This window comes from Acinonyx jubatus, chromosome C1 (genome assembly GCF_027475565.1).
Source record: "Acinonyx jubatus isolate Ajub_Pintada_27869175 chromosome C1, VMU_Ajub_asm_v1.0, whole genome shotgun sequence".
Classification (NCBI taxonomy): domain Eukaryota; kingdom Metazoa; phylum Chordata; class Mammalia; order Carnivora; family Felidae; genus Acinonyx; species Acinonyx jubatus.
This window is the reverse complement of record NC_069381.1, coordinates 74,331,673-74,344,658: the sequence shown is the minus strand read 5'-3', so window position 1 is coordinate 74,344,658 and position 12,986 is coordinate 74,331,673.

Here is a 12,986-nt window from a genome sequence, read left to right as displayed (position 1 = left end):
ACCAAGCACTTCCCTTTGGAGATGTGTCAAGTAAGAAATCGCTGTGGCTGAGGTCAGAGAGGTTTTTTCCTGCTTTCTCCTCTAGGGTTTTGATGGTGTCCTATCTCACATTCAGGTCCTTCATCCATTTTGAGGTTTTTTTTTGTGAATGGTGTAAGAAAGTGGTCTAGTTTCATTTTTCTGCATGTTGCTGTCCAGTTCTCCCAGCACCATTTGCTAAAGAGACTGTCTTTTTCCATTGGATACTCTTTCCTGCTTTGTCAAAGATTAGTTGGCCATACATTTGTGGTCCAATTCTGGAAGATATACATGTGGCCAACAAGCACATGTTCTGTATTCTATTCCATTGGTCTGTGTGTCTGTTTTTGTGCCAATACCATGATTTTGTCTTGATGATTACAGCTTTGTAGTTGAGGCTAAAGTCTGGAATTGTGATGCCTCCTTTTTTCGTTTTCTTTTTCGACATTACTTTGGCTATTTGGGTCTTTTATGGTTCCATACAAATTTCAGGACTGTTTGTTCTAGCTTTGAGAAGAATTCTGGTGTTCTTTTCATTGAAATTGCATTGAATGTGTAGATTGCTTTGGGTAGTATTGGCATTTTAACAATATTTGTCCTTCTAATCCATGAGCATGGAATATTTTTCCATTTCTTTGTGGCTTCTTCAATTTCCTTCATAAGTTTTCTACAGTTTTCAGCACACAGATCTTTTACATCTTTGGTTAAGTTTATTCCTAGGTATTTTATGGTTCTTGGTGCAATTGTAAATGGGATCAATTTCTTGATTTCTCTTTCTGTTGCTTCATTATTGGTGTATAGAAATGCAACCAATTTTGGTACATTGATTTTGTATCCTGCAACTCTGCTGAATTCATGTATCAGTTCTAGCAGCTTTTTGGTGGAGTCTTTTGGGTTTTCCATGTACAGTATCATGTTATCTGCAAAAAGTGAAAGTTTGACTTCTTCTTTGCCAATTTGGATGCCTTTTATTTCATTTTGTTGTCTGATTGCTGATGCTAAGACTTCCAAAACTATGTTAAACAATAGTGGTGAGAGATGACATCCCTGTCATGTTCCTGATCTGGGGTGGGGGGGATTCCCCATTGAGGATATTAGCAGTGGGTCTTTCCTATATGGCTTTTATCATCTTGAGGTATGATCCTTCTATTCCTACTTTCTTGAGGGTTTTTGTCAAGAAAGGTGCTGTATTTTGTCAAATACTTTTTCTGCATCTATTGACAGGATCATATAGTTCTTGTCCTTGCTTTTATTAATGTGATGTATCGCATTACTTGATTAGTGAATATTGAACCAGCCCTGTAGCCCAGGAATGAATCCCACCTGATCATGGTGAATAATTCTTTTTATCTGCTGTTGAATTCGACTTGCTAATATCTTGTTGAGAAGTTTTGCATCCATGTTCATCAGGGATATGGGCCTGTAATTCTCTTTTTTTGTGGGGTCTCTGTCTGGTTTGGGAATCAAGGTAATGCTGGCTTCATAGAATGAGTCCAGAATTTTTCCTTCTGGTTCTATTTTTTGGAACAGCTTGAGAAGGATAGGTATTAACTCTGCTTTAAATATCTGGTAGAATTCCCCTGGGAAGCCATCTGGCCCAAGACTGTTATTTGTTGGGAGATTTTTAATAACTGATTCAATTTCTTCATAGTTGTGGGTCTGTTCAAATTTTCTATTTCTTCCCGTTTGAGTTTTGGTAGTGTGGGTGTCTAGGAATTTGTCCATTTCTTCCAGGTTGTCTAGTTTGTTGGCATGTAATTTTTCATAGTATTCTCTGATAATTGCTTGTATTTCTGAGGGCTTGGTTGTGATAAATCCATTTTCATTCAATGATTTTATCTATTTGGGTCCTCTCTCTTTTCTTTTTGAGAAGCCTGGCTAGAGGTTTATCAATTTTGTTTATTTTTTTGAAAAGCTAGCTCTTAGTTTCATTGATCTGTTATACTGGTTTTCGGGAAATCTATATTGTTTATTTCTGCTCTGATCTTTATTATTTCTCTTCTTCTGCTGGGTTGGGGGTATCTTTGTTGTTCTGCTTCCAGTTCCTTTAGGTGTGCTGTTAGATTTTGTATTTGCGATTTTTCTTGTTTCTTGAGATAGGCCTGTATTGCAATGTATTTTCCTCTTAGGACTGCCTTTGTTATATCCCAAAGGATTTGGATTTTTGTGTTTTCATTTTCATTTGTTTCCATATATTTTTAAATTTCATCTTTAATTGCCTTGTTGACCCATTCATTCTTTAGTAGGATGTTCTTTAACCTCCATGCATTTGGAGGTTTTCCAAACTTTTTCCTGTTGTTGATTTCAAGTTTCATAGCATTGTGATCTGAAAATGCACATGGTATGATCTCAATTCTTTTATAGTTACTGAGGGCTCTTTTGTGACCCAGTATGCTTTCTGTCTTGGAGAATGTTCCATGTTCATTTGAGAAGAATGTGTATTCAGCTGCTTTTGGATGAAATGTTATAAATATATCTGTTAAGTCCATCTGGTCCAGTGTGTCATTCAGGGCCATTGTTTCTTTATTGATTTTCTGCCCAGATAATCTGTCCATTGTTGTAAGTGGAGTATTAAAGTCCCCTGCAGTTACCATATTCTTATCAACAAGATTCCTTATGTTTGTGATTAATTGTTTTATATATTTGGGTATTTTCAAATTGGGTGCATAAACGTTTATAATTGTTAGTTCTTCTTGATGGGTAGACCCCATAATTATAATATAATGCCTTTCTTCATCTCTTGTTACAGCCTTTAGTTTAAAATAGTTTGTCTTATATAAGTATGGCTACTCTGGCTTTCTTTTGACTTCCAGTAGCATGAAAGATAGTTCTCCATCCCTCACTTTCAATCTGAAGGTGTCCTCACTTCTAAAATGAGTCTCTTATAGACAACATATAGATGGGTCTTGTTTTTTATCCATTCTGATACCCTATGTCTTTTGATTGGAGCATTTAGTCCATTTACATTCAGAGTCATTAATGAAAGATATGGATTTAGTGTCCTTATGCTATCTGTAGGTTTCATGCTTGTGGTGATGTTTCTGGTCCTTTGTAGTCTTTGCAACATTTCACTCACAGAGTCCCCCTTAGGATCTCTTATAGGGCTGGTTTAGTGGTAATGAACTCCTTCAGTTTTTGTTTGTCTAGGAAAACATTTATTTCTCCTTCTATTCTGAATGACAGCTTTGCTGGATAAAGGATTCTTGACTGCATATTTTTCCTATTCAGCACATTGAATATTTCCTGCCACTCCCTTCTGGCCTGCTAAGTTTCAGATGATAGGTCTACTACTAGCCTTATGTGTCTACCCTTGTACGTTAAGACCCGTTTGTCCCATGCTGCTTTCAGAATTCTCTCCTTATCTTTGTATTTTGCCAGTTTCACTATGCTGTGTCGTGCAGAAGATCGATTCCTGTTATGTCTGAAGGGAGTTCTCTGTGCCTCCTGGATTTCAATATCTTTTTCCTTCCCCAGATTGGGGAAGTTCTCAGCTATAATTTGTTCAAGTACACCTTCTGCCCCTTTCTCTCCTTCTTCTTCTTCTGGAATTCCTATGATATGTTTATTATTACATTTCATTGAATCACTAAGTTCTCTAATTCTCCCCTCATGGTCTAGAATTTTTTTTATCTTTCTTTTGCTCAGCTTCATCTTTTCCATAATTTTATCTTCTATTTCACTTATTCTCCCCTCTGCCTCTTCAATCCTCACTGTCACCACATCTAGATTTTTTGCACCTCATTTACAGCATTTCTTAATTTGTCATGATTATTTTTTAGTTCCTTGATCTCTGCAGCAATAGATTCCCTACTGTCTTCTGTGCTTTTTTCAAGCCCCACAATTAATCTTATGACTATTATTTTAAATTCTTGATCAGATATATTGTTTATATCTGATTTGAGCAATTCTTTAGCTATCATTTTTTCCTGGAATTTCTTTTGAGGAGAATTCTTCCATTTCATAATTTTGGCTAGTTTTCTGTCCCTTATATGTTTTTTTTTTATTTTTTTAATGTTTATTTATTTTTGAGACAGAGATAGAGCATGAGCAGGGGAGGGGCAGAGAGAGAGGGAGACACAGAATCCGAAGCAGGCTCCAGGCTCTGAGCTGTCAGCACAAAGCCTGATGCGGGGCTTGAACTCATCAACCACGAGATCATGACCTGAGCCAAAGTTGGACGCTCAACTGACTGAGCCACCCAGGTGCCCCATGTCCCTTGTGTGTTTTAAAAGCTTGTTATGTGTCCTGCACTTACAAGCACTACTATATTAAAGAGGGGTCATACAGTGTCCACAGCCTGGCCCTTCAGGAGGTGGTTTTTGGAGTGTGTTACTTGCTCTCTGTTGTTGTGACTCTGGTTGCTTTATCTCCCTTCTCGTAGTGATGGTTTGGGCTCTCCACCAGGTGTGCTTTGATTTGTTCATTGAAGGGAGCCCTTTGTATTTCCAGTCATAATCACAGAACCAGGTCCAGGTGCTCCAAAAAGGATGCACAGGTGAATGATTAGCCCTTTGGTGGCCTCGGCCAGTTTTCCCAGAATACCTTCTGCCGGCCGTGGAGGGAGCAGGATACCCCTGCATTTTCACCCTGGTCACCAGATACTTTAGAAAAGGAACAAAAATTTTCCCTCTGCCCTTAATGGTGAGTGCTTGGCTGAGACACCTTTTCCTGTAGGGCACCTCATAGATGCATGAGCTTATCTAGGACAGAAGTTCTCCACCATGGCTGCTGTAACTCAAGATTGTCTTTGGTGGGGTTAACCTGCTATTTCAGCCTTCCAACAAAAGACTCACTGGAGGCCTCACACCAGATCCACTCTGGCACTGGAACCAGTCAGTTTTTAAAATGGACGCAGAACAACCCTTACCCTCTTAACAAATCTTTAAATGCACGGTACATTACTGTCAGCCATAGGCATGTAGTTACACATCAGATCTCTAGAACTGATTCATTTTGTAAAACTGAGACTTTATGTGTGTTAAGCAGCAACTCCCTGTTACCTCCTTTTATTAGATCCTGCTTTTTCCTCTGGGGTGGCTCTAAATACAACCTTTCCAAAGTCTATCAACTTTTATTATGTGAACTCTCTGATACTCAAGAAATGGTAACATTAATCCAGGGATAACATTTTCTCCCTTATAAATTGGGCGTAAAGAGGCTTTAGAGTGAGTACTGCCTAACAGTGAGAACTGAAACCAAAGTCAAAAATTTCAAAATTTCTCAACTTAAAGTGAACCAGCCCTGACAAGTGTTGCAAACATGTAAGGGGGAGTACTTCTTGAGGTGTGGCCCAACAACAGTGCACTTACATATGTCTTCACAGCAAAACAGATGTGCTGGGCCATGGTGGGGCCACACAGCTGACTGTTGTAAAGGTATTTTCCAGATTGGGTCTCTGGGACAAGGAAGAAATGTTTTTTTCACTTCAGGCCCACTTATAGTCACTGAATTGTTCTCTGGGGGAGTCAGGGCAGTGTCTCTAAAGGGTGACCCTGAAGCAAGAATAACCAGGTACTTGGAGCTATAGCCCAGGGAGTGCAGTGATATGGCACCAGACTAAGTCTCACATCATTTAAGGGTGAATGAATGAAGGGAACACACTGGACTGAACTAGTGTGGAAAAAGGGAACAGGGGATCTCCCAGGGCCTCTCAGAGAGTGACACGAGAGGTACTTTGGACTTTGATAAACGCATAAATATGTAATAATAGCTTTCCAGTGTCCAGACATTCCTCATGGCTCTTTCTTCTCCTAAATATCTATCCTACTAATTAAAATTCTCTGTAATTTTAGTGTCCATGTGTTCCAAAAACATCATCACTGAATTGAATATGTACCCTTCCCTCTAGTGATGTAACCGTTGCTCTAGCTTCCTGGCAAGGCGACATATTTATTATAATCAACACCCAAGCAAGATTCATTGCCTTACAATTTGCATAGTTCTGAATTCTCTTCTAATAAAAGAATAAATAAAGTGTTTTTCTTTTTGTGTGTGTGTGGCAAAAATACCATCTATCCTTTAAGCAAATTTCAACAATAGAATACAGTATTGTTAGCTATAGTCACATTGTGGTAAATTAGATCTCCAGAACTTATCTTGCATGGCTGAAATGTTGTACTCCTTGACCAATATCTCCCCATTTCCCCTCCCCCAGCTCCCAGCAACCTCCATTCTACTCTCTGCTTCTATGATATTATTATTTTCGACTTTACACATATAAGTGAGATCATGCAGTATTTGTATTTCTGCATCTAGCTTATTTGATTTAAGATTTGTCCTCTAGTTCATTCCATGTTGTCACAAATGGCAGGATTTCCTTCTTTTTTTTAAATGAATAATATTCCATTTCATTTATATGCCACATTTTCTTTATCCATTTATTGAGTAATGGGCATTTAAACTGTTTTCATATCTTGGCTATTGTGAATAATGCTGCAGTCAACATGGGGGTGCAGATATGTCTTTGAGATCCTGATTTCATTTCCTTTGGGCATATATCCAGAAGCTGGATTGGTGGGTAATATAGTAGTTCTGTTTTTAATATTCTGAGGAACCTCCAATTCATAATAGCAATGAAAATAATAAAATACTGAGAAATAAACTTTACCAAAGAGGGGGGATATTTGTACACTGAAACTTATAAAACATTACTGAAGGAAAATAAAGAAAACACATATAAATGGAAATATATACTACATTCATGAATTGGAAGAATTAATATTGTTAAAAGGTCTGTATTACCCAAAGTGATCTACATAGTCAAAGCAATTCCTATTCAAATCCCAGTGGCATTCTGTGCAGAAATAGAAAAATTATCCTAAAATTTGTGTAGAGTCACAAAAGACTCTGAATAGCCAAAGCAATCTTGAGCAAGAAGAACTAAGCTAGAAGCATCACATCTCCTGGTTTCAAAATATATTTTAAATCTAACAGTAATAAAAAGAGTATATACTGGCATAAAAGCAGACATATAGACTAATGTAACAGAATATAGAGGCCAGAAAGAAACACACATATTTAAGGCCAACTAATCTTTTACGAAGGTACCAAAAACACACAATATGAAAAGGATAGTCTCCTTTAAAATGACGTTTTGGGGGCACCTGGGTGGCTCAGTTGGTTGAGCATCTGATTTTGGCTTAGGTCTTGATCTCGTGGTTCCTGAGTTCAAGCCCCACATTGAGCTCACTGATGTCAGCCTGTCAGCACAGAGCCCACTTCAGATCCTCTGTACCCATCTCTCTGCTCTTCCCCCACTTGGGATCTCCCCCAAAATAAATATTTTTTTAAAATAAAATAATAAAATAAAATGATGGTGTGAAAACTGGGTATTCATATGCAGAAGAATGAAATTGGACCCTTACCTTACATCAGATGCAAAAATAAACTCAACATGGATTAAAGGCTTAAACGCTGTGGTTTTTAATGCTCAAAAACACCCAACATGCTTAGTTTGCAGTTGATTTTTTTAGTAATATCACAGTGCCTACCCTTTATGATTCTAGAATTCTTTAAGCCCTGTGCATCTTGTCTCTAAAGGACCCATATTCCTTTGCACACACATTTTTCTCAGCAACAGAATTGCATTAAACAGATTTCTAAACAAAAACTACTATAAGCTTGTGTTCCTTCGGAAGGGCTAGGACATCCGTAGATTTATCACCAAGCTTGGTGTAGCAGGATGTTACAATGAAACTCTTCCTGTCTGAGAATTTCCATCAAATAAACAGTTCCTAAAACACCCCCATTATTTTTGGAGTTAAAGTAGTATAACATGAAAAAATTTTCACTTTAGCTAACCTGTTTCATTAACTTCCATAAGTTTAGGAAACTATTCAACCATTCTTTCATTACTAACATTATACTCTCATTATTACTTGGACTATAATTTTAAATTTAAACCTTCAGAGATTTTTTTTTGCAGTAATTACAAACCTGGAAAGCTGGAAGAAAGACTCAAAATTAATTTTCTTCCATTGCTAAATAATAATTATTATTACCTTATTATTACAATTTTTAAAGTAAATATATATTTTACTTAAATATATAAAATATAAACATCAAATTTAAAAGATATGAAATAATAAATTAAAATAACTTTTTAGATCTTTTAGGCAAAAATAACTAGCTTGAAATTCTTCATCTCTAGATTTGCATTTTTATAGCCTTATGAGCAAAAACAAAAGAGACAGAGAGAAGCTTTTAATCAAGTTGGCTGAAGGATTGTATTCATGGGACTTGGCTCATGTGCCCACCCCTCCTCCAACACAAACCTCCGTTTCTCAAGATATACAGGGTCGTTGTACTCAGCCCAGCTAGGGTTAAAGTTTTGAAGCTGCCATGTTCAATTTCACAACTTAAAAACATCTGTCTGTGATATTTTTGCATAGACTTTTGAATGATAACCGACCATTAAATTCTAAATTTTGTATTTTTCTATTTTACCAAGTATCCCGCCCCCCAGCAAAAAACCTGAATCCATCCTAATATAAGCTGAGAAGAAAACTGGAAGACAATGAAACAAAATATTGATGAATATCTCTGGAGTATAAAATTAGGGATCTTATATCTGCACACATGTATTTTTTGTTACATATGGAAATAAAGCAGTATTAAAATAAGAGTACTTCTGAAAAGGGGGGGAAGAGAAAAGAAATTACTAGGTAAAATCTTTTTTTTTTAAAAATGCCTTCTCACTAACAAAAAATACTCTCAAGAGAGACGCTATAGAAGTCTTCTCAACCTGCCACTATTTTGTTCACATTCACACCTGGTTCTCTAGATTTATTGTGCTAGATGAGGATGTCTAAGGCACTTGTGGAAATTCCATTAATACTTCTTTGTAGATGGGCAGAGACAAGAAAACAGGGGTAAATACTAATGTACAAAGAAGACTTTAATAGACTACAAGAGACAAAGAAGGACATTAAATAATAATGAAAGTATCAATTCACCAAGAAGATATAACAATTATGAATATGTATGTACCCAACATCCGAGCTCCTAAATATATGAAGCAAACATTGACAGAATTGAAGGAAGAAACATTTACATAATAATAGGAGAATCAATACCTCCCTTTCAAGAATGAATAGAATAATCAGACAGAAGATCAATAAGGAAAGAAGGACCTGAGCAACATTAGAGGCCAATTGCACCTAACAAACATTTATAAAATGCTACACCCAACAACAGAATGCACATTTTTCTCAAGTGCATATGGAACATTGTCAGGGTAGACCTTATGTTAGGACACAAAATAAATCTTAAAACATTTAAAATTATTGAAATCATACCACCCGTCCTGATCATAGTGGAATGGAACTAGAAATAAACAGCTGAGGGAAAATCGGAAAATTCACAAACATGTGGAAACTATACAACACATACCTAAACAACAAATGGCCTAAGATGAAATCATGAGAGAAATTAGAGACAAATGAAAAGTAAAACATAACATACCAATAAATAAATAAATAAATACATAAATAAATAATAAAACATAACATACCAATGCTTATAGATACAGCAAAATAAGTGTAACAAGGGAAAGTTATGGCTATAAATGCTTACATTAAGAAATAAAGAAGATCTCAAATTAACCACCTACCTGTACACTTTGAGAAACTGTAAAAAGAAGAACAAACTAAATCCAAAGCTAGCAGAAGGAGGTAATAAAGATGAGAGCAAAGACAAATGAGATAGAGAATAGAAAACACAGAAAATCAACAAAATCAAGAGTTGGGTTTCAAAAATATCAACAAATTTGACAAATGTTTAGGTAAAGTAACCAGATAAGAAAAAAGGAGAGAAGACTCAATTAAAATCAGAAATGAAGGAGAAGACATTACAACCAATTTTATAGAAATAAGGATTATAAAGAATGAAAAATTGTATGCCAACAAATTAAATAGCCCACATGAAATGGATAAGTTCCTAGAAACACAAGGCCCACCAAGGCTGAATCATGAAGAAATAGAAAATCTGAACAGACCTCTAATTTGCAAGGAGATTGAATCATTAAACAAAAACCTCCCAACAAAGAAAAGCCTAGGACCAGATGGCTTCACTGGTGGCCACTACCAAATACCATTACATTCTTTAAAGAAGTAAAACCAAACCTCTTCAAACTCTTCCAAAAAATTAGGAGGGAACATCTCCAAGCTCATTCTATAAGTCTAACATTATTCTGATATTAAAACCGAACATCAAACATACAGAGAAATTGAATCACTCTGTTATACATCTGAAAGTAACATAACATTTTGTGTCAACTATTCTCAAAAAGACCAATATCCCTGATGAATATTTATACAAAGGTCTTCAACAAAATACCATCAAACAAAATTCAAAAGCACATTAGGAGGAATATATGCCAAGTGGGATTGACTCCTGCAATGCACAGATGGTTCACATTTGAAAATCAAGCAATGTAACATACCACATAAACAAAAAGAGGAAGAAAACCACCTAAAAATATCAATTAATGCAAAAAGCATTTGCCAAAATTTGACAGCCTTTCATGATAAAAACACGCAACAAACTGGGAATAGAAGAAAACTACCTCAACATACTAAAGCCCACATATGAAAAGCCCACAGGTAATATCACACTCAAAGGTGAAAAACTGATTTTCCTCTAAGATCAGGAAAAAGACAAGGACCCTCACTTTTGCCACTTCTGTTCAGCATAGTACTGGAAATCTTAGCCAAACAATTAGGCAAACAAAACAAATAATAGCTGCTAAAATTGAAAAGGAGGAGACAAAATTATCCCCGTTTGAAGACAATATAATCTTATATCTAGAAAACCCCAAATATTCCACACACACAAAAAAAGATGTTGGAATTAATTCATTCAGCAAAGTTTCAGGATACAAAATTAACACTCAAAACCAGTGGCATTTTTATAAGTTTATAACGAACAAATCGTAAAGGGAGTTAGGAAAACAGTTCCATTTATAATAGCACCCAAAACCAATAAATTCTTAGGAATAAACTTAAATAAGAAAGCTGAAGATGTATACACTCAAAAACTACAAAACATTGCTGAAAGAAATTAAAGAAGACAACAATAAATGGAAACACATCTTGTGTACATGGATTGATTGCAAGAGTTAGGATTGTTAAACTGTCAAGACCATCCAAAGAGATGTATACATTCAGGGCAATTCCCATCATAATCACAATGTCACTTTTTGCAAAATTAGAAACACAAACAACAAAGCATAATAAACATCCTAAAATTTGCATGGAATCTCAAGGAACCCAGAATATCCAAAACAATCTTGAAAAGAAACAATGAAGTTGGAGGTCTCACAGTTCCTGATTTCAAAATTTATTTTAAAACCACAGTAATCAAAACAGTGTGATACAGGCATAATGGCATATAGACCAATGGAAAAGAAGAGGGAGCCTAGAGAGAAACCCGGCTTATATGGTCAAATGATTTTCACCAATGGTGCCAATACCATTTAATGGGAAAAGAGCAGTCTTTTCAATAAATGATGTTGTGAAAACTGCATTTCCACATGTAAAAGAATGAAATTAGACCCTTACCATATACCATATACAAAAAATAATTTAAAATGAATCAAAGACCTAAACATAAACATAAAACCTAAAAGTGTAACACTCTTAAAAGAAAACATAAGCAAAATGCCTCATGACATTGGCTTTGGCAAAGATTTCTTGAAAATGCACAAAAAGCAAAGACAAAAAAATAGCATATGAAAATTAAAAAGTCAAACATCTGTGCATCAAAGGACACAATCAACAGAGTGAAACACAACTTTCAGAATGGGAGAAAATATTTGCAAACCATATTTTTGATAAGGGGTTAACATTTAGAATATATAAAGAATTCCTACAACTCAACAACAAAAAACAACCCAATTTTAAAAATGGGGAAAGACTTGAGTACACATTTTTCCATAGATGATACACAAATTGCCAACAAGCATATGAACGGATACTCAACATCCCTAATCATTAGAGAAATGCAAATCAAAACCACAATTTTACCTCACACCGTTAGGATGGCTAGTATCAGGGGGGAAAAGACTATAACAAGTGTTAGCAAGGATTTAGGAAAATTAGAACCCTCGTGCACTGTTGGTGAGAATGTAAAATGGTGCAGCTACTATGGAAAACAGTATGGTAGTGCCTTAAAAAAGAATTACTATATGACCTAGCAATACCATTTCTGGGTATACATACAAAAGTCTTGAAAGAAGGATTTTTTTTTCAATGTTTGTTTGTTTGTTTGTTTATTTTGGGAAAGGAGGGGGCACAGACAGAGAGAGAGAGAGAGAATCCCAAGCAGGCTCTGTAAAGTAGGATTTTAAAGAGACTTGCACACCCATGTTCACAGCATTATTCAAAATAGCCAAGAGATGTAAACAACCCAAATGTCCATCAATGGATGAAAAGACAAACATAATGTGGCATTATACATGAAATAAAATATTATTCAGACTAAGAAAGGAAGGTAATTCACATGCTACAATATGTGGAAATTATGCTGGGGAAATAAACCAATCCCAAGATTTATATGGGGTATCTAGAATAATCAAATTCACAGAAAGAAAATGTAGAATGGTGGTTGCCAGGGACTGAGGGAGAGGGAAATTCGGAATTACTTTAATGGGTATAGTTTTGCACGATGAAAAGTGTTCTGGAAACTGATCTTTAACACTATTAAACTTTACGCTTAAAAAATAGTTAAGATAGTTATGTTATACATATTTTTACCACAATTAAAAAGAAATGTGATTGGCTGCATTCCATCAAATATCACAGGAAATGGGTCTATTCAAAACTGACAATTAAAAATTTGTTTTCTGATACTCCATGTACTTTCTTGATTCAAGTCTGTGATTTTAAGAAGCCATTTTTGATAGCGTTATAAACAATGAATCTCTAACATCTCTTAGTACTTCGTTTTTACCATGTTATTTTCAAAGAGCC